Source organism: Schistocerca serialis, chromosome 4 (genome assembly GCF_023864345.2).
Source record: "Schistocerca serialis cubense isolate TAMUIC-IGC-003099 chromosome 4, iqSchSeri2.2, whole genome shotgun sequence".
NCBI classification, from domain to species: domain Eukaryota; kingdom Metazoa; phylum Arthropoda; class Insecta; order Orthoptera; family Acrididae; genus Schistocerca; species Schistocerca serialis.
Window position 1 is genome coordinate 865,139,005 of NC_064641.1, and position 23,472 is coordinate 865,162,476.

Below are 23,472 nucleotides of genomic sequence, written 5' to 3' on the forward strand. Positions count from 1 at the left end.
GAGCATCAGTACTGCGTAATAGGAAGACAATACTTAGCCAGCGACCTGCGAGTAGTAATACACTGTCAAGTACTTACACATAGGAGACACAACAAGTTAAGTAACAGTTCACTTCTTTGTAGAAATAAAACGTTATACACTGAAGGGCTAAAGAAACTGGCATAGGCATACGTATTCAAACAGACATATGTAAACAGGAAGAATACGGCGCTGCGGTCGGCAATGCCTATATAAGACGATAAGTGTCTTGCGCATTTGTTAGGTGCTACAATGGCAGGTTATCAAGATTTAAATGAGTTTCAACGTGGTGTAATAGACGGCAGACGAGCGATGGGACACAGCATCTCCGAGGTAGCGATGACGTGGCAATTTTCCCGTACGACCATTTCACGAGTGTACCGTGATTATCGGGAATCAGATAAAACATCAAATCTCACAATCCGCTACGGCCGGAAAAAGATCCTGCAAGAACGGGAACAATGTGACAGAAGTGCAATCCTGCCGCAAGTTGCTGCAGATTTCATGCTCGGCCATCAGCAAGTGCCAGCGTGCGAACCAGTCAACAAAACATCATAAAAATGGGCTTTCGGAGCGGAAGGCCCACTCGTGTACCCTTGTTGACTGGAGGACACAAAGCTTTACGCCTCGCTTAGGCCAGTCAACGCCGAAATTGGACTGTTGATTACCGGAAACATGTTGCCTGGTCGGACGTGTCTCGTTTCAAATTGTATCGAGAGGATGGACGTGTATGGGTATGCAGACAACCTCCTGAATCCATGGACCCTGCATGTCAGCAGCGGACTGTTCAACCTGGTGGAGGCTCTGTAATGGTGTGCGGCGTGTGCAGTTGGAGTCATATAATACCCCTGACACGTTTAGATGCGACTCTGACAAGTGACACGTACGCAAGCATCCTGTCTGATCATCTGCATCCATTCATATCCGTTGTGAATTCTGACGAACTTGCGCTATTACAGCAGGACAATGCGAGATCCCACACATCCTGAATTGCTACAGAGTGGCTCTCTTCTGAGTTTAAACACTTCCGTTAGCCACCAAATTCCCCAGACATGAACATTATTGAGCATATCTGGGATGTCTTGCAATGTTTTTTGACAGCACTGCAGGATTCGGGGTTTCAGTTCCCTCCAGCCCTACTTCAGACGTCAGTGGAGTCCATGCCACGTCATGTTGCGGCACTTCTGCGTGCTCGCGGGGGCCCTACTCGATATTAGGCAGGTGTACCAGTTTCTGTGGCTCGTCAGTGTATTAATGAACGTGTTACGTAGAGATAATTTTGGATTCCCGCTACCGGCCACTGCAACTTCTCTCTCTCTCTCTCTCTTTCTCTCCCCCTTGTTTGAGTCGGTGTTGACTCTCACAGTAGCCTACACAACATCGACCATCGACTCACTCAGTTCGTGACCTTGATGAAGTAGTCGGCATCATCTAGTTAGGAAAGCAGTCCTATTGAAGTCTCAGACGGAATTGTACTACTCTAAGTGTTGAATTTCTACTATAAGAGAACTACAAGAGAAGTGTTTCTAGTTGTGTGCATCAAGTGATGCTTTACTGTTCAAAGTCAGTGGTAAATATTCGACACACTCCTGTGGCAATGGACTGTATAAAGTTAGGTAAATCTTTTTATCGTTCATTAATACAGTCAATTAATAGATCATATGTTGTAGTTCGGATCAAACATCTCCAAGAGCAATCAAAGAACCCACTATTATGACCAGACGACTGTAGTTTGGTCAGGTCATAACATGTACCATAAAGTCATGGCTAAAAATGGTTCAAATGGCTCTGAGCACTATGGGACTCAACTGCTGTGGTCATAAGTCCCCTAGAACTTAGAACTACTTAAACCTAACTAACCTAAGGACAGCACACAACACCCAGCCATCACGAGGTAGAGAAAATCCCTGACCCCGCCGGGAATCGAACCCGGGAACCCGGGCGTGGGAAGCGAGAACGCTACCGCACGACCACGAGATGCGGGCCATAAAGTCATACCAATTACCATAACTGTGATTATCTGAAGTGCAGTAACTATAAAGTGTTATCACTGGATGATTAGTGTTAGCGTCTGCATAGCCTGTCAAACTGTTATTACTCAGCCAGCAGTACTAGTCTCACTGAGCTATTTCCTAAGTCAGCTGGAAACTCGAGCTCTTTCTGTTAGTTCAACTGGCCGAGAAAGCCAATGCGATAGCATAAAGTTGGATATAAGTACTGGCTATTGTGATAAATTTCTAAAGTAGTATCTGCAGCTCGTTGTCTAGTGGCTAACGGCATTGCCTCTACATCGCGTGGTTCCGGCGTCGATTCCCGGCAGGATCAGCGATTTTATTCACTGAGTGTCTTTGCTGACCTAATCATTTCAACTCATCTTCATCGACGCGTAAGTCACCGAATTGGTGTCAAACAGAAATACTTGCACCAGACGGCAGAACAGCCTGTTAGGTCTCTGACTAACAATACCATATGATCATTGCATTTCTAAAATAATGTTACCTTTTTAAATCGCAAATATGGGCTGAATGACAGTACCTACTGTAAGAAAAGGAACTAAAATACTGAAAGAGCAATGCACTTGTTATGTAAAGCAACCACACACTGCAAGAATTAGTAGTAAGCAAGATTTGCTAGAAGGAGCTACAAGTAGAGGAAGAAAATGCAGGAAAACCAGGTAGAACGATTCAGCAGCAGCCTCAATGCACGATAATTTACAAGGATACAGACATTGCGTTACTGGCTATGACCCCTGCCGAACGCACCGACACCGAAATAAATGGGTCTTCCCGTGATAAGTGGGCAAGTGTAGCTGTACGAACCTTCTCGCTTCTTTGTTGTTCAGATGCATGACTGTCCTTACTGTTTTTGTCATATTGATTTTTAGATGCCATGTGTCATAGTATTTTTTCAGTGTTGCTACATCTTCATTTGGTGTTGACTCTAGGTTTTCAAACTAGTTACTTTGCGCTGTAATAGCTAAATCATCTGCGTAGGCAAGTTTACGTGAGCGCAGATCAGGCGAGTCTGCTATACAGATGTTGAAGAGCCAGGGAGCCAAGACTGATCCTTGCGGAAGACCATTTTTTAGGATATGGCACTTGCTGGTTTCACCATTTAATTTGACCCTGAACTTCCTTTCTCTCAGCACGTTGTTCATTAGCTTCAACGTTGTTTTGCAGTTTAATAGGTAAAGGGAGAGGTACTGACACATTGAAGCTGTGAGGTTATCTATGACGCATGCCTCAACAGCTCTGAAAGTAATGGCGACAGTGCAAAGCGAAAGGAAGTTTAAGCTTCGTGTTGAGCATTCGTTGCTTCTCTCTTCAATTAAGTATGGGAGCTATTTTACAGAAGAGCAGGAATTATCGTCCGAGTATGCGACGAAATATTGTGTGAGAATAAAAAACATTTATACCACAGAAAGGAATAGCACAACTTGGCGACCGTGACAGGACTTCGATTCTTCATACTTCCTCCTTCAAACTTCCACTCAACTTCTAGCAAATATTAATTAGAGAATATAATACGGCGTACAAGTGCCGCAGCTGAACTAGTGCAAAACTGAAGTGTAACACAGTGAATCCTTACATCAAATAAAGTGACTCTTCCGTCTGCAAATTTCATGCCCTATGTGATAATTGAAGGTAACCTCGGCGTCAGCGATCTTCCTCTTCAAGAGCAGCATCACTTACTGGCGACAAGATCGCAATACGTCGTTCTAATTATTTATGAATTTGAACGGACTGATTACTGTCGCGGTCAGGAGCGCTGCGATAATATAAGGGCTTCGAGTGACGTCGAGTGATTGACCGAAACCGCCCGCCAAAGTAGCGTCGCCATAAAACCGCAGAGCCGTTAAGGGACCTCCCACTGACTCGCAATTAAAGGAGGCCCCCACCCACGCGTCCCCCGCGGCGTGATCCCCGCGGGCGTGCCAGTTTATTGCGACCCATTTGCCTCTCAAAGTGGGAGGTTAGCGTCTGCAATCGCAGCCAACGCCGGCGCCGACGCCGTGGGCCTCCAGGCGCCGAGTTTCTGCCCAAACTTGGACCAGTGTGTTTTCCCTTTGTGTAGCGCCGGCGCAGGCTCCGTACTGTGCAGCAGAGAGTTTTCTCCCGCTCGCTGAGAACTTGAAACTGACATGTTGCCAACACGAGAGGCACCACCCCTCTCAGACCGCATCGCTACACAAGAAACGACGACGACGCTAGGAAGAGTCACAAATCACCTGTCGTAATATCTGCGTCTAGTCGCCCCTGGATTCTTGGGGAGGGAAATGAAAGTCATTTATTCGCAGAAAGAAGTTCTACTTGTGCACAGGACATTGTACGGGTGTTTCCACGAACTTGACAGGCCTAAGCATTTCCGTGTACGTTATAGTGAACTGGGTATTACTTTCATTCTTCACCCTTTATCACTACACAGACGGTTGCAAAAAGAGCATCAGACTTCCTCCAAAAGCTGTTGTTTAAGATGTCGCTAATGTCACCCCACGCCTTTGTCTTGTCTACTTTGTAAGACAGCAGATCTAGCACACAGGATGACTCACGAGAAGGTCATTTCCTGGTCGCGCCTTTGATCTCCTGCTCTCACTACTGTATACACTGAAAAGAAGGAAGTAATCATACAATGAAGGCTTTCACGACCGGATAGTACTGTTGTTGATAATTCTTCCGGGTTATATGGCCGTGGTCCATGGAATTCTTCTATTCCTAACGTTTCGTCCAATACTACGTTGGACATCCTCAGAGGTATGGCTGGTCCTGCTGAGTCCTGCCGACTGACGAGTCGGGCGTCGGAGAGCGGTCCACATATTCCAGTCCATTTTTCAGATCTCGAAATCTTCTAGAAATTAGAGAGAGCAACATGGCTTATAATTATTGACTTTGCAAAAATGACAATGTTAACGCTGCGCCGACAAAACGAGGATGGCGACCCTTATTTTGACTCATCTGATAGAACAACAATGCAGAGGATTAATTCGGATCTGCCGATAAACATTTCTGAGAAAACCTGCTGAGCAAACGCATCGAGTCACGTGTCCTGCGCGCCGCACATTGCAAAGACAGTGGATTCTGGCCATGCTGATGGTGAGATATTGCACGAGCCCGCGGACACTCCAAGGACCATAAGGAAGGTTCATTTCACAAGTTCATCAGTTCGCTATGCTTTTCATTAATAATAGATGTAACGCGAGTGAAAGAGGCCATTTAATACATTGATCTGTTATTTGTACTTCCGCACAGTTACTATACATTAGTTTCAAATATGTACACTCATAAAATTGTACAATTCTGCCGCTCTATCTGTTGGGGGAAACCACTATTTATTGCTATTAACGTTTTTGTTAAATGCAGTTCAGATAATTTGCGCGGCGCTATTACATAAATTAGCGCGTCTGCATCACGCTCTAAAAGCAGTAAATATTGTTTACTACACGTTACTGAATTGCCTATAAGCTATTCAGTGCCAAGCATCCAATATTAATGAATATTACTCCTCCGCGTCTCCCTCCCAAGGTACTCTCCATAGCATGCAAAGAATAAAATGACGTCATCACGTTTCGCTGTCTCCGCCTGCGTCATCTTTTCTTCTATTGGATAACCTAACTCTCCTCTGCCTAGCGCAGTACTACTTTTTTTGACCCCCCTCGATAACGTCCAGTTTCACTGAAACGTGAAGAATTTCCACGGAACACTTAGTACCCGTAATAGCCAATTCGCTTCACACACTATCAACGGCAGAGACATGGAACCCTCATACTAGGTTCGACCACCAATCACAAGAGAGGAAATAAAATCTCTGAAAATGTTGATACCGCTAGGAAGAATCGAGATAATTTTGTATCTAGCTTTGTTATGGACTATGGAAAAATGGATATGGAGAACGTCTGTACCACCATCTGTTGAAAAGTGTGTGAATCGTGGCGAAACGTAAACCACAGCTTATTACAAGGGCTAAAATGAGGCAGAGTGAAGTGCGCGTTCTACTCAAAATTACGAAGACATCAAAAACCGCGAAGACATTCTTTTCACTATCAGCCAGAACTACACTAAAACGAGTTTTTTCTAAAACAGTAAGGGCAATATTTTGAGAAAAATTGGTGTTGGGTGTCCATTATTTCTAGAAAACGTCTGAAGAGTACTTTTTCCTTCGACACGATTTGTAAGCGTGCAAGTAGCTTTTCGTGTACAATTGCGCGGAAAGCAACCGCCGCTAGCTTCATAATGAAATACTAGTGTATTTACCACAAAAGTATTAGTAACGTAAAGTTTTCGGTTAAGTCCCCATCTACGTGGGCTCACATTTGAGACATAGCCAACCCTAACAAGGAATATCATACTACCTTCCATTAATATGCAAAACTGCACTCGCCTCTGTAGTGGATTACGGAGGTTGTACAATTCGCCGCTACAGTCCTTCCAGCGTATCAATGGAGATGCTGTACACTTCACTTCCGAGAGGGTTGGAGTGCTTCTTGCCGAATTTCATGATACTAGGTCAACGGGAAGCACCCTACAGGATGTGATAAGTGAGTTTACGAGAGTCAAATTGCGCGACATAAATGACCGCACCTATTGATTGAAGGGACAACAGACGTGACGTAAATTAAAACTAGATACACCAAGTAACTGCTGGCCGCAGTGGCCGTTCGGTTCTAGGCGCTGCAGTCCGGAACCGCGGAACTGCTACGGTCGCAGGTTCGAATCCTGCCTCGGGCATGGATGTGTGTGATGTCCTTAGGTTAGTTAGGTTTAAGTAGATCTAAGCTCTAGGGGACTGATGACCTCAGATGTTAAGTCACATAGTGCTCAGAGCCATTTTTGAACCAACTAATTCCTGAGAAGAAGGGCTCCTAACAGTCGGACAGACACACAGCAAATTGAGCCTGTAAAGGTTCCGTTTTCACAGATTCAGACTGGGCGGTCAAAAAATTGCATGTATCAGTGGAGAGAGAATTTCTCGAAGTTTGTGCTCGTAACACGCGCCATCGTGAAGTTGCTCTCGGGGACACGCGTATCAGAACTGGAGAGCAAATTATCCACTCGAATCGCACTGAATTAGTTCACGTCTGCAGATGCTAAGCAAACCAACAGATTTCGGGAGCAGCTGCTGTTGCCCCTTTCCAGGCAATTACTGTCAGTGGCTTCAATGAATTTCGCGCATCTATTGACGTTGGCTGTGTTGCCAACGGAGCACATACTGAGTGTGGTGTCACCGCCAGACACCACACTTGCTAGGTGGTAGTTTTAAATCGGCCGCGGTCCATTAGTACATGTCGGACCCGCGTGTCGCCACTGTGTGATCGCAGACCGAGCGCCACCACAAGGCAGGTCTCGAGATACGGACTAGCACTCGCCCCAGTTGTACGACGACTTTGCTAGCGACTACACTGACGAAGCCTCGCTCCTTTGCCGAGCAGATAGTCAGAATAGACTTCAGCTAAGTCCATGGCTACGACCTAGCAAGGCGCCATTAGCCTTACATAGCAATTGATACTTATCGTATAAAGCATGTCTCATCAAGAACGATGTATACAACAAGGATGGATTAAAGTTAAGTATTCCAAAAGCTACGTACTTTTCTTTATAGCATTCATTACGTATCCTGTTTCAGACCTCACGCCATCCTTCGTGTGTTTATAGCGTGCATTGCGGTCCCCTCAAATCACACTGTGTCGGCACTTCTGTCGACACATCACTGAGCAACGTGAGTTTAAAACTTGGAGAGATTCTCTATCCACTGATGTGTGTGTGCTTTCTGTATGTCTCGTAGTTTTCGCACAGTCATCTTCTGGAAACCCGCAGGTAGGCTATCTGTGATTAATCATATACGAGGGCTATTGGGAAAGTAAGGTCCGATAGGTCGCGAATTAGAAACGGCAGTGAAAATCCGATGAAGATTTGCACAAATGTTCTGGGCAGTGTCTCTAGTATGTATGTCGATCACGTCACGTCGCTCTTTACAGTTCTGAGCCCACAGTGAGCAAGTAAAGATGCCTAGAACAGTAGTGTCTCCAGCTAAGTATGGATGCCCGCTGAGAGGTTTCGCCTGATTTCATGCAACCCAACACAACGCACCTGTCTCGCATTTCCTTCTTCATGAGAATTTACGGCCGCGCACTGCAGGAGCATGGACGACGCCCCTGCAGCTTTTTGGATGGGAAGTGTTCCATAATCCACTGTACAGTCCGAACTAGGCTCCCTCTGATGTTCATCTCTGCTAACACGAACCGCTGCCTACGAAGACGCCATTTAGGCACAGACGAGCTGCCGTAGAGTGATGGTGGAAGGCACAGGCGGCTGCTTTCTGTGACGAGGGTATTGGAAAGTTGGTACAGCGCTACGGAAATGTCTAAGTAGGAGCGGCGACTATGGAAGAAAGTACACTACTGCCCATTAAAATTGTTACACCACGAAGATGACGTGCTACAGTCGCGAAATTTAACCGACAGGAAGAAGATAAATGATTAGCTTTTCAAAGCATTCACACAAGGTTGGCGCCGGTTGCGACACCTACAACGTGATGACATGAGGAAAGTTTCGAACCGATTTCTCTTACACAAACAGCAGTTGACCGGCATTGCTTGGTGAAACGTTGATGTGATGCCTCGTTTAAGGAGGAGAAATGCGTACCATCACGTTTCCGACTTTGATAAAGGTCGGATTGTAGCCTATCGCGATTGCGGTTTATTGTATCGCGACATTGCTGCTCGCGTTGGTCGAGATCCAATGACTGTTAGCAGAATATGGAATCGGTGGGTTCAGGAGGGTAATACGGAACGCCGTGCTGGATCCCAACGGCCTCGTATCACTAGCAGTCGAGATGACAGGCATCTTATCCGCATGGCTGTAACGGATCGTGCAACCACGTCTCGATTCCTGAGTCAACAGATGGGGACGTTTGCAAGACAACAACCATCTGCACGAACAGTTCGACGACGTTTGCAGCAGCATGGACTATCAGCTCGGAGACCATGGCTGCGGTTACCCTTGACGCTGCATCATAGACAGCAGCTCCTGCGATGGTATACTCAACGACGAACCTGGGTGCACGAATGGCAAAACGTCATATTTCGGATGAATCCAGGTTCTGTTTACAGCATCATGATGGCATGGCGTCACCCGGCGTGATGATATGGGGTGCCATTGGTTACACGTCTCGGTCACCTCTTGTTCGCATAGACCAGGGCTTAACAACTGGCCGGTTTTGAGAACGAGTATTCGCGTCTGCTCAGGCACGTGCTCGCGATCAGATGCAAGGTCGCGGAGTAGGGAGGGAGGGGAAATGCGCGCGCACGTTTGAATGTGATTAGCGTTCTTAGCAGATTTAACTAGCCATCTGAATGCTTTGAACATTTCACTACAAGGTAAAGATCAGCTAAATACTCATTTCATAGATCGAATACGAGCTTTTAAAATGAAATTCACTTTGGGTGAGTCAGCTCGAAACAGGAAACCTAGCTCATTTTCCTAAATTATCATCCATGCAAGATGTTCACAAAGACTGTGAACGTTATACACATAGTTTAGTTGATCAGCGCTTTCAAGATCTGACAGCACTAGACAGTGATTTTGATCTGTTCTCTCCATATTCAGCGAATATTTAAGAGATTCGTCCTGAGCTGCAGCAAGAAATTACTGACCTGCAGTGTGACAGACAATACAGGGACAAATTTCAGAACAAGAAAAACATTTTGGAATTTTACAGACACTTCCCTCAGGATAGATTTCCTCGTTTGCACAAACTGGCGGCTACAATAATATCAATGTTCGGTTCCACGTATGTTTGTGAACAACTGTTCTCTGCAATGAAATGTAACAAGACGCGCCTGAGAAACGCATTGTCTGATCGAAATTTAAACTGCACGCTGCGCCTAAAATGCACAAAAACAATTACTCCGAACATAGACGCAAAAGTACAAGATAACCGAGAATCCCACACTTCAGTGACACCTTTTATTGTGTAACAGTTCACAAATTAATGCGAATGTAGAGGCATACACTAAGCTAATAAAACTATGTGGCATGTGTACATTCTCCTTTATTTGTTTCATTTGTCGCAGTAATAATTCGTGAGTGATATCCCTGCAGGTGGCCGCGGATTTACATTGACTGGCGGCAGCTGTTGTGTGCCCCACGTCACTTTCCCCACTCTCCGCTCTGGTCCGGTAGTGGGGGTAGCGTGCTCGCGCTGCTCCGTGCTCGCGCCTTGCTGCTCACAGCTTGCTCCGCGAGCACGTATGTTGTGAAGCCCTGGCATAGACGGCACTTTGAACAGTGGACGTTACATTTCAAATGTGTTACAACCCGTGGCTCTACCCTTCATTCGATCACTGCGAAACCCTACATTTCAGCAGGATAACGCACGATCGTATGTTGCAGGTCCTGTACGTGTCTTTCTGGATACAGAAAATGTACGACTGCTGCCATGGCCAGCACATTCTCCAGATCTCTCACCAATTGAAAACGTCTGGTAAATGGTGGCCTAGCAACTGGCTAGTGACAATACGCCAGCCACTACTCTTGGTATCGTGTTGAAGCTGCATGGGCAGCTGTACCTGTACACGTCATCCAAGCTCTTTTTGACTCAATGCCCAGTCGTATCAAGGCCGTTATTACGGCCAGAGGTGGTTGTTCTGGGTACTGATTTCTCATGATCTATGCACCCAAATTGCGTGAAAATGTAATCACATGTCAGTTCTAGTATAATATATTTCTCCAATGAATACCCGTTTATCATCTGCATTTCTTCTTGATGTAGCAATTTTAATGGCCAGTAGTGTATTTGGAACGTGTGGCAAACTGCTGCGATTAAAACATTTTCGACTTTTCACTGTGGTTTCCATTTCGCGACGAATCGGGCCTTACTTTCCGAATAGCCATCGTACATAGTACCTTTGAATAGAGTCAACATTCTTGTTTTTGATCAGGACATTGTTGGGAGTTGTCGTTAATAGCTGACCCAGGTGTCGATCTCTGGAACACTGGGCACCTCCGTCCGCCCTTCTTAAGACTGCGGCCGCATACCCTACGGGTTTCCCATTCAGACGACGGCGCCCTTTGCGCTGAGCGACGCTGCGGCAGACGAAGCGGATTCTGGCAGCAGCAGTTGGCACACACTACACCCTTGACGCGGGCCCGCTAAATCACCCCGCCGTATCGACACCCTAAACAAACTGCCGCCGCCGCCAAGATACATAACGCGACAGTGGGAGGACCGCCGCCAGCCGGGAAGGGCGCAATTACTAACTGCCGCCGGCGTGATATATTATAAACACTCGCCGACCTATTTCTCTACTCTTATTTTCAATAAAACGCGTGACAAATGCCCCAGGTGGCGCGGCGCGCTCCATCGCCGTTTAGCGTCAGCCCCCGCTGGCTCCTATATACAGTCATGTGTCAAAGCCGGGGGGAAGACGCGGAAGCGATAAAGAGATGAAAAATACCCCTGGGCGGCCGCCTTCTCGGATACAGGCGCCCTCGCGGTCGCGGCGCCACTGCGTAAACTGCAGACCGCCCGCAGGGGGTAGGGGGGGGGGGGGGGCTATAAGCGCCATAATGTGCGGAGAGGCCGCAGCGCAAAGTGAGGCACTTTTTAAAGCCCGCCAATGCCTGCGTTCTTTGGCCATACACTTGCCAAGGTTCGTGATGCCTTCAAAACAACACTCTGTATTGGCTGGAAGCTCTGTCCCGAAGTCTGCTATTCTTTTCGCACACAGGTTTATTTTCCTCGCGTTGAAGAACGTTCTTTTGTGTGGCTCTTGTGTGGCTTTTCGCAAGCTGCAGGTAAGAACTCCAATGATTCGGTGTTTTATCTGGAACCTTTATGCAAGTTCTGTGTATGTAAAACGCTCAAAGGCCCATCTGTTTAGACAGGGTGCCTACTCAAACTTGAAAATAAAATTATATAAATTCCCTGAGAATTTCTAGTTTTTCCACGTAAGTATTATGAACTTCCACAAAGAAATGTATAAGTAACAATTTTATGGATCTTTGTCAACAAGGGGATGGGAATGGAATGGAACTTTACAGCATACAAAAAATGTCACCAACTGCGATATGGTCTGAGGTGCAGCGATTCATGGACTGTGCGGCTGATCCCGGCGGAGGTTCGAGTACTCCCTCGGGCATGGGCGTGTGTGTTTGTCCTTAGGATAATTTAGATTAAGTAGTGTGTAAGCTTAGGGATTTATGACCTTAGCAGTTAAGTCCCATAAGATTTCACAAAAATTTTTTTGCGACACGGTCGCGTATACAAACACTGATCCAATACTGTCAAATGTTTTTTATTCCACTCTTTGACCACAATATGAATTCTTTAGACGATGACCGGTTTCAGTCCGTAATGACCATCCTCAGATCTTTTTTACACCATGTCCTAAAGTGATACGGCCATAATGGCACCGTCAAAACATATAAATATAATCAGCATAGCATCGTCATATAGATCTAAAATAAGGTGTAGAATAGGCCGCACCGTCCACACAGTCATTATTGCAACTGGCTACTCATCCCGTTGCAATAATGATTGTGTGGACGATGCGGCCTATTCTACACCTTATTTTAGATCTATATGACGATGCTATGCTGATTATATGTTTTGACGGTGCCATTATCGCCTTATCACTTTAGGACATGGTGTAAAAAAGATCTGCGGATGGTCATTATGGACTGAAACCGGTCATCGTCTAAAGAATTCATATTGTGGTCAAAGACTGGAATAAAAAACATTTGATTAAAAAAATTTGTAAGAGCTACGAATTCCTATAAAACAGTACAAAGACAATAGGTTTATAATGTTGTGACACCTGATACAAGCCACTCAAAACAAAAGAAAAATTATTCAACTGAGAGCAATCTAATTAAACTTAAGCAGGCATACAACATAACAGAATTTTCTGCTAAAAATCAAAGAGTTTAAATAATTTACAAAACGAGTATTAGATATTATTTTTTAATGTTTCGTTTATGCAAGCCCCAATGATTTATTGAAACATCAAAGGCCCAACTCGAAACACGCAATACGTGTAGAAATTTGGCACAGGCAGAAAAGTTTAATTTTTCAAGTAATTTCACTATACCAGTAGTTTAACCGAGGTATTTAAACATCGATAGTTCACAACCAATAATATTCATATGATCAACATTGTCTTGAAGATTAAGTATTGTCTCCCCTCCATGTGGGGTCTAGGAAACCTGCGTACTCGGTTCGCTAGACAAACATTTCAAACAAATCGTATTAATGAGGTTTATTACAAAAAGTGAATGACAATTCTTAACTTTGCCAATTACACAGATGTGTCGCAAGCAAAGGGCGACATACACAATAACGAATCTTCTTCAGTAAAAACAATTCCAAGTCTGAACTACATAAAGTGTACAAGCGAAGTAACGATAGGTGTCGCTGTTATACAAGTGCCTAATCTTGAGGTTGCTATTCAGCCGGGCCATGACCACTCGGTTGCGGCGCTTATGTCCTTTTCACATACGGGCCGCTGTTGTCGCGTTGTCGTCCTGGAGAGGGGTATGTCAGCTTGCGATTGGCTGACGTCTTATCACAGTCTTCTCTCCCCTGTCGTTCTCGATTTGGCGTGCCGGCGCTGACTTTACGTCGTAACAATGAGTGCTTTATAATTTGTGGTTTATAAAGCTACATAAAAAAATGCTAGGTTTAAAAGTATAGAATTCCAGACATTTTATGACATTCCAAGAGATTTTCCTCATTTTTTCAGGTAAAATGTAATATCCTGAGAATTCTAGGTTTTCCAGCAAAATCACCACCTGTTAGAATTCTGCGTTTAGCCGTAAGCCATCCCCCCCTCCACCCCCTCCCCTTGTAATTGTCTGGGTCACCTGGTACTCTAATCAGGGGCAAAATATCAGCCCCATGAAGCACTACCTTATTCACCATGGGCACCAAGACTCAAGACTACCATAAAGTCCGACGCGATGAGTCAATTCTATTAAGTGTAGTTGACATACATGAGCACTTAACACATACACGACTGAAAATTACTATATTTTTTTGAACACGTCACTGAAGCTTTTCTTGTGCTACTCGTGTCTCTAAATTTCTCGCTATCAAAATTTTAGTGTGGGGCTGAGATGATTTCAATCTCTGACGATGATTAATTTTAATACAGCAGCTACAGAGCTTTCCAACTGTACAAAATTAACTATCTGGGTAGTACTTTGCGTAGTCAGATACATTAGGCGTTTCGGCAGGACATCATCGGATCAAAACACAAAGGGGAAAACAATACAGTGTACCACGTCAGAAAAATGGTACGAGCAGACTGAGCTGTTTCAGAATTTGAGGAATCCGTGTTGATTGTCACAGAGATGTTTTTCGTTCTCCAAAATGAGAAAAACTTGTTACTTAATTTTACAACTGATAGACGTCTGTATAAGCATAAAACCTCCTACATTCGTAAGATATGTTGGAGAAAACTAAGTATCCAAATAGAGGAATACGAACAAGACACATAAGAATACGAATTTTAAGTGGATTTGCTCATAAATATGGATGTCGTTTTATCACAAAAGTCACGTCCTCTCACGGCTGGAGGACTTCATTCATGCAGCCAGTAGCGACCGCAGGTTTCCTGTCAGCCTCATTTTTTTTCGTGAAAGAAGGAACGCTGTGGGCATATTGATCGTTTTTACAGCTTTCGTCACGCAAAAATCTGTTAAGGAATGACGATCGAGATGCACGGCAGACGGCAGTTAAGGAGGGCGTAATTGCAAACAGTGTTATCTGGATTCGCGCGCCGCACGTCACACGCTCCCGGTAGGGCGGGCACGACACCGCCGCCACTGCCGCTGCCGCTGCCACCGGCCGCGCCTGGACGCTGTTGTGGTCCCCTCTGGCGCCGATAAAGGCCGCTGCACTGGCCGGCGTGCGAAGGGTCACGGCCGGGGCGCCCTGCCACCGCCAGCAGTCAGCTTGAAGGCTCACAGCGCAGGTGCCGCATCGTAACTGGCAACGTCCCTTTGCACTCCCCCATGCTAACTTCCTCTTACGCAGGGCCGTATTTAGGATCTATAGACGCCTAGGCTGAACCTGTGCTGAAGGCCATACCAGCACAAACTGTAGTAAGAACGCCCCAGATACAGTGTCCCGCCGGCCGTGGTGGCCGAGCGGTTCTAGGCGCTACTGTCGGGAACCGCGCGACTGCTACGGTCGCAGGTTAGAATCCTGCCTCGGGCATGGGTGTGTGTGATGTCCTTAGGTAAGTTAGGGTTAAGTAGTTCTAAGTTCTAGGGGACTAATGACCTCAGATGTTAAGTCCCATAGTGCTCAGAGCCATCTCAGCCATTTTTGAACAGATTGTTCCGGGAGGAATGGTTCATTCATAGATACGACATGAACCACCATTCGAAGCAAAACAGTATAGGAAACATGTGTTCTAAAATACATACCTTGACAGCTAAAAGCACTTGCTCATCTTCGATAGTGTAAAACACGTCTCTTCTGCTCATTGGTCGCCAAACTTTTTTGTTGAAGAGCCAATACTGACATGGAAGGCCGACGCCTCGGGTCGCATACCTACCGATCCCATTGCCGACTGGTAACCTACATAAGTTCCGTTAGAACTACTGGGAAATCCAGCCGTGACAAAAGTCTTCCATCTGGTGAGCAAGATGTATGGGACAGGCAAAATACACTCAGACTTCAAGAAGAATATGATAATTCCAACCCCAAAGAAAACAGGGTGTTGACAGATGTGAAAATTACCGAACTATCAGTTTAACGCCGGCGACTGCTACGGTCGCAGGTTCGACTCCTGCCTTGGGCATGGATGTCTGTGACGTCCTTAGCTTAGTTAGGTTCAAGTAGTTCTAAGTTCTATGTGACTGATGACCTCAGATGTTCCGATAGTGCTCAGAGCCATTTGAACCATTTATATCAGTTTAACAAGTCACGGCTGCAAAATACTAACACGAATTCTTTGCAGAAGAATGGAAAAACACGTAGAAGAAGATCTCCGGGAAGATCTGTTTGGATTCCGCAAAAATTTAGGAACACGCGAGGCAATATTGACCCTACGACTTATCTTAAAAGATAGGCTAAGGAGATAGCTTTTGACAATTTCGACTGGAATACTCTTTTTCGAATTCTGAAGGCGGCATTCATACAATACAGGGAGCGAAAGGCTATTTACAAATTATACAGAAACCAGATAGCTGTTATAAGAGTCGAGGGACACGAAAGGGAAGCAGTGGTTGAGAAGGGAGTCGGTCTAGGGCGCTGCAGTCATGGACTGTGCAGCTGGTTCCGGCGGAGGTTCGATTCCTTCCTCGGGCATGGGTGTTTGTGTTTGTCCTTAGGATAATTGAGGTTAAGTAGTGTGTAAGCTTAGGGACTGATGACCTTAGCAGTTAAGTCCCATAAGATTTCACACACATTTGAACATTTTTTTTTTTTTTGAGAAGGGAGTGAGACAGGATTGTTATTCAATCTGTGTATTGAGAGGCATTGAACGGAATGGACGGTGTCTTGAAAGGAGGATATAAGATAAACATCAACAAAGGCGAAACAAGGATAATGGAACGTAGTCGAATTAAATCATGTGATGCTGAGGTAATCAGATTAGGAAATGAGACAGTTAAAGCAGTAGACGAGTTTTGCTATATGAAAAGCGAAATAACTGATGGTCGAAGTAGAGAGGATATAAAATGTAGACTGGCTATGGCAAGGAAAGCTGTTCTGAAGAAGAGAAATTTGTTAACATCGAATATAGAATTAACTGTCAGGAATTTTTCTGACGGTATTTGGAGTGTAGCCATGTATGACAATGAAACATGGATAGTAAGTAGTTTAGACGAGAAGAGAATACAAGCTTTCGAAACGTGGTGCTACAGAAGAATTCTAAAGATTAGATGGGTAGATCACGTAACTAATGAGGACGTACTGAATGGAATTGGGGAGATGAGGAATCTGTGGCACAACTTGACTAGAAGAATGGATCGGTTGGTAGGACACGTTCTGAGGCATCAAAGGATCACATATTTCGTATTGGAGGGAAGCGTGGAGGGAAAAAATCGTAGAGGGAGACCAGGAGATGAATACACTTAGCAGATTAAGAAGAATGTAGGTTGCAGTAGGTACTGGGAGATGAAGAGGCTCGGACAAAATAGAGTAGCGCGGAAGTCAGTGTCTGGACTGAAGACCACAAGAACATCATCATCATCAACAACAACAACAACATAAATAAGTTTTCTGTGATCCCTCAACGACTAGCTGTGGTAACGGTGCGATAAGGTGGTCGCCGGTCTCCAAGCACTGATTGTTGAAAGTCTGAACCTTTCGGAACACTTTGTATCGGCTGCTCTGTTATCCCGATTGCTGCTACCGTCAACGATCCAAAAGTTGATACACTGTAACTGTCTGGCGATGTGGTGTTAGACAGCGTCTGTGAGCAGATGATTAACTGATTCATAACAGTAACCGTACTTACATTTAAATGTGCTACGCAATATGAGACACGAAGAATAGAGGTTTGTGGCCTTTGAGCAAAAGTAATCCTTCCTATATCTCAGATTATTTTCTACTTTACCCATATTTTCCGTTCTGTCCTTATCGTGTGCACAATCTAACTAAATTACCAATCAAGTATACGAGAACAGTTGAAATTCTTGACGATTAGGGAGTTCCTTTTTTGTTGTACCCCCGATTTTCAGTTTCTCATCTCATGAAAACTGTTTTCCGCGTGGTATTGTCACAATCGTGGTTTATGTACACAAGCCACACTGTCGCTAGGGGTGCCAGTTTCCTATGTGCAGTATAGGCACGTACGCACACACGAACACCGACTGCCTGTATACCGAGATCCACTCTACCACCAGAATTGTTGATGTCTTGTACATGCTTTACTACAGCAATCGAATGTGATACTATTTGACTGCAGTTGTCGGTATAATGGATTTCACACTACTGTGGATACACTGTGCGCAACTATTCCAACCGACAATGCTAATTTTCCTGCAAGTACGCACCCCTTTATACTGATTGCCACTACCATAGATGCAGATGCAAGGAGCGCCTGAGCAGCCGAGCGCCCCGTCGCAGGTCTGGTATGCAGTCCGGCAGACTGGCCCGGAGGTCTCTGCCGACAAAGCCATTCTGGATGGAGGGGAGCTCATTAAGGGCGCGTCCTGGGGAACGCCGCGCTACAATGGCTGGCTACTGTGCGGCTTAACTGGGAGGGGGGCGTTGCCTTCGCCGGCGTGTCCCAGGCACCCGCTGTACCGGCTCCAGCCCCCGGCACCGCCTCTCCCAACAGATCGAGGCGCCGCCGGGATAAAAGCTGGAACGACGCCTTATTTATGGGGGACTCAGTATGATCATCGCTGGCCAGTTTGCTGTCAGACACAACTCTCGTCTCTAGTGTTAATGGAACCGAAGTTACCAATACAGAACATCGAGTGTCGCGAAATTAGTTTCTGAGAAACGAACTTTCGTGTAAACAATTACAGACTTGGATTAAAATTTTAAGTCATTTTCGTCTTCACACAAACCACCCGTCTCTTCTTAGCTCCCTCGACCATTCGCCTCACATACACTTTATAATCTAAACTTAATTTGAGAAGCCTTCTGTTATTCATCCCTTGTACGTATCAGTAATCGTTCCGGTGCTTATTTTCTCTTGTGCTGCCTCCATTTATTATGCACTACTGGCAATTAAACTTGCTACACCACGAAGATGACGTGCTACAGACGCCAAATTTAACCGACAGGAAGAAGATGCTGTGACATGCAAATGATTAGTTTTTCAGAGCATTCACACAAGGTTGGTGCCGGTGGCGACACCTACAACGTGCTGACATGACGAAAGTCTCCAAACAATATGGAATCGGTGGGTTCAGGAGGTTAATACGGAACGCCGTGGTGGATCCCAAAGGCATCACCAACAGTCGAGATGCATCTTATCCGCATGGCTGTAACGGATCGTGCAGCCACGTCTCGATCCCTGAGTCAACAGATGGGGACGTTTGCAAGACAACAATCATCTGCACGAACAGTCTGACGACGTTTGCAGCAGCATGGACTATAAACCCCGAGACCATGGCTCAGGATACCTTTGACCCTGCATCACAGACAGGAGCGCCTGCGATGGTGTACTCACGACGAACCTGGCTGCACGAATGGCAAAACGTCATTTCTTCTGATGAATCCAGTTTCTGTTTACAGCATCATGATAGTCGCATCCGTGTTTGGCGACATTGCGGTGAACGCACGTTGGAAGCGTGTATTCGTCATCGCCATACTGGCGTATCACCCAGCGTGATGGTATGGGGTGCCAGTGGTTACAAGTCTCGGTCATCTCTTGTTCGCTTTGACGTCACTTTGAAAAGTGGACGTTGCATTTCATATGTGTCACGACCCGTGGCTCTACCCTTCATTCGATCCCTGCGAAACTCTATATTTCAGCAGGGTAATGCACGACCGCATGTTGCAGGTCCTGTACGGGCCTTTCTGGATAGAGAAAATGTTCGACTGCTGCCCTGGCCAGCACATTCACCAATTGAAAACGTCTGGTCAATGGTGGCCGAGCAACTGGCTCGTCACAACACGCCAGTCACTACTCTTGATGAACTGTGATATTGTGTTGAAGCTGCATGGGCAGCTGTACCTGTATACGCCATCCAAGCTCTGTTTGACTCAATGCCCATGCGTATCGAGGCCGTTATTATGGCCAGAGGTGGTTGTTCTGGGTACTGATTTCTCAGGATCTATGCACCCAAACTGCGTGAAAATGTATCACATGTCAGTTCTAGTATAATATATCTGTCCAATGAATACCCGTTTATCATCTGCATTTCTTCTTGGTGTAGCAATTTTCATGGCCAGTTGTGTACGTTTCACCAAGTTTGATTTCGGCTATTATACAGCCTGATTCAAAAGTAAATGCACACACCTCGTGGGTGTAGCGTATGCATCAAAATATCCAGAAGCGCCAATGAAACTGGGATACATATACAAATACAAACTTATCTAAACAGGCAGAATATGGTACTGCGGTGGGCAACGCCTATATAAGACTAGTGTCTGACGCACTTGTTAGATCGCTTACTGCTGCTACAATGGCAGGTTATCAAGATAGGAGTCGTCGCACGAGTGATAGGACACAGCATCTCCGAGGTAGCGATGAAGTGGCAATTTTCCCGTACGACCATTTCGCGAGTGTACCGTGAGAATCAGCAATCCGGAAAAACATCCAATCTCCGACATCGCTGCGGTAGGAAAAAGACCCTGCAAGAGCGGCAACAACGACGACTGAAGAGAATCGTTCAACGTGACAGAAATGACTCTTCCGCAAATTGTTTCAGATTTCAATGCTGAGCCTTCAAGAAGTGTCAGCGTGCGAACCATTCAGTAGCAGAGGGCAACACCCGAGCAGCATGACGGTGGTGTACGGAAACGTTTCCAAACAGGAGACTACCACCAAACCATCAGACTTTCACAGCTGTGGACAGGCGATTAAGGGAATACGGTTTTCGTGATGCGCCACGGTGAGGTCATGCTTATCTGGATGGAGTGGGTGTTCAGAGCAACTTGGAAATGGTACATGAATATCCAACAATAAATACCCGCTATAGAAGTGCCACTGTAGGGATTCCTCAATTAACTGTATGGCGTCTGCATCGGAGACAGCAGTCCCACCCACTTCACCTGCAGAAAATACAGGATCTGATACCTGTGGGCTATCACTGTCGTCAGAATTTCTGTCAGTGGTTACTGGAGCACCTTGCTGCCGATTCAGTGTTCAGTCGTCGGGTACTGTTTACGGATGCCGTAGCGTTAACATCTGTGGAGTATGAGAATCCTCGTGTAACTACAATACGAGAATATCAACATCGTTTTAAAGTGAACATCTGATGTGGTATAGTGGACAATCAGTTACTCGGAACAGTTTTTGGAACATGAATTAGGTAGTCTACTATTTGGTGTCCCACTCGCTACACGAACTAACATACAGTTTATGCACGACTGTGCCTGTGGATATTTCAATCGGGAGGCAAGCTACTGCTTATCCCGACAAGTGGCTTCCCCGGATCTTAAGCCCCGGACATTTACCGTTGCGGCAGTCTCAAGGAGCTCGTGTATGGTGTTGCAGTTGAGAATGTTTCACAACTACTGCAGCATAGTGAATGAGGCCGCGCAGATGTGCAGAATGAGATAAACGGAGCCAGCAACATTGCTGGAGCGGCAAGACGCAGGGCATGTCTTCATCTACGTGGACATCATTTTGAACAAGTTCTGGGACAAATGTACAGTACGTAGTTATGTGGAATTTCGGGTACCTTAGTATAGTTGCTTTGTGAAAAGCATTATTTTTGTTTTGTTTGTGTTCCACTCGTGATCCCTGCTCTACTGCATAACTCTTAAGTAAAGGAATGCCACATAACACTTTATCTAGCATTTACTCTTATTTTGATGCATACATTACAGACACGATGTGTCTATAGTTACTTCTAAATCATCCTCTAGAGACACACGGGGACAATTCAGCTTCCGCACCGAGTGAAAAAAATGACTCCAAGCACTATGGGGCTTAACATCTGAGGTCATCAGTCCTCTACACATAAAAGTACTTACACCTAACTAACGTAAGGACATCACACACATCCATGCCCGAGGCAGGATTCGTACCTGCGACCGTAGCAGCAGCGCGGTTCCGGACTGAAGCGCCTAGAACCGCTCGGCCACAACGGCCAGCTGCGAAAGAGTAGAGTTGCAGCCTCCAATCTATTGCTTCCGTAGGGACGTCGTAGACAAGATTACACTGATAACAACGCTCCGCTCGCTAACGGAACGGGAAGAGACGCTAACTCGTGGGACAGTTGGAATAACCCTGCACCGTGCATGTTTAGCCCCACAGTGCTCAGAGCCATTTGAACCTTAGTCAGTTGCTGTTGGCGTACTGGTTATTCTTCCTGTTTTACTCTTTCTGTTAACACAAGTCGTTAGTAACATTCTGTTTGCAACGAAAAGTAAGCCAATGATACATGTCGACACTGGGCGTTGCATGAAAGACGTCATGGGCACTATTAGATTACAATGAAATGAACACCATTAGTTGCTTACAGGCGTTGACACACGTCAACGGGGACAGATGAAAATGTGTGCCCCGACCGGGACTCGAACCCGGGATCTCCTGCTTACATGGCAGACGCTCTATCCATCTGAGCCACCGAGGACACAGAGGATAGCGCGACTGCAGCGATTTATCTCTGGCACGCCTCCCGCGAAACCCGCATTCTCAACGTGTTGTCCCGCACTACATTCGTAGTGCCCCCGCCCATTATACTCATTACTCGCGGCGCGTTGCCGATTCCCGTAAGAGTTCGGGCCCTGTTTGTGCATTTGCACAGAAGAAGAAGATGGTCAAGTGGCCGGTGAGCCTTAGCTATATATACACTGCTGGCCACCGTAAATGCAACACCAAGAAAGACGAGAGGTAGCACAACAAAATTTATTTTGTAGATAACATGTTGACCAAGTATCAAATGATTACGTTTACAGACGTCTGTGACATGTGGTTCCTGCCAGAATCAGTAGCCAGAGTAGCCGCCATTGTTGGAGATCACCGCTGCCACATGTCTCGGCATTGAGTCAAAGAGACGTTGGATGTGTTCCTGGGGTACAGCAGCCCAAGCAGCTTCCACACGTTGCCAAAGATCATCTGGTGTGGCAGCTGGGGATGTAATCTGGGTCACTCGTTGAGCAACCATGGACCACATGTTTTCTATCGGCGAAAGATCCGGAGAGCGAGCCGGCCAGGGAAGCAATTCAATCTGGTTATTGACGAAGAACCTTTGGACAATGCGTGCCACGTGTGGTCGCGCATTATCCTGTTGAAATATGGCTGTGGCCGAGCCCTGAAGGTAAGGAAGGACAACTGGCTCCAGCACCTCGGATATGTAGCGCCGGCTATTTAAAGTACCGGCAATGCGTACTAGAGGCGTGCGAGAGCAATATCCAATACCGCCCCATACCATAATACCCGGTGCAAGACCAGTGTGGCGGTGCATAATGCAGCTGTCCAGCATCCTCTCTCCACGGTGTCTCCACACTCGAATCCGACCATCGTGGTGCTGCAGACAGAAGCGTGCCCCGTCAGTAAAGACAACGTCATTGCATTCTGCCTTCCACATCCGTCTGTCATCACACCATTGGCGACGGAGACGTCTGTGGTTCTGCGTCAATGGTAGACGAAGCAATGGACGTCTTGCGGACAGACCACTCTGCTGTAAACGGTGTCGAATGGTACGCGCAGACACTGGATGATGCGTTACAGACGCAATGTGCTGTGCTATGGTTCGGGATGTCACTGAGCGATCCGTCACTGCCATGCGCACAATTTGCCTATCAGCACGTGCAGTGGTGCACCGAGGGGAATGCGATCGACCACGTCGGTCCGTCGTACCCTCCTGCATCCAACGG

At 46.1% G+C, this 23,472-nt stretch overlaps 1 long non-coding RNA gene and 1 other non-coding gene across 2 annotated transcripts in view; both read right to left on the reverse strand.

Moving 5' to 3' along the window:
* LOC126473518 (uncharacterized) overlaps positions 1-23,472 on the reverse strand; it is a 675,218-nt gene that overhangs the window by 139,081 nt on the left and 512,665 nt on the right. The gene's annotated exons all lie outside the window — the stretch shown is intronic.
* On the reverse strand, positions 22,153-22,226 carry Trnat-ugu (transfer RNA threonine (anticodon UGU)). The gene has a single exon. It is a non-coding gene; the product is annotated as a tRNA-Thr (tRNA).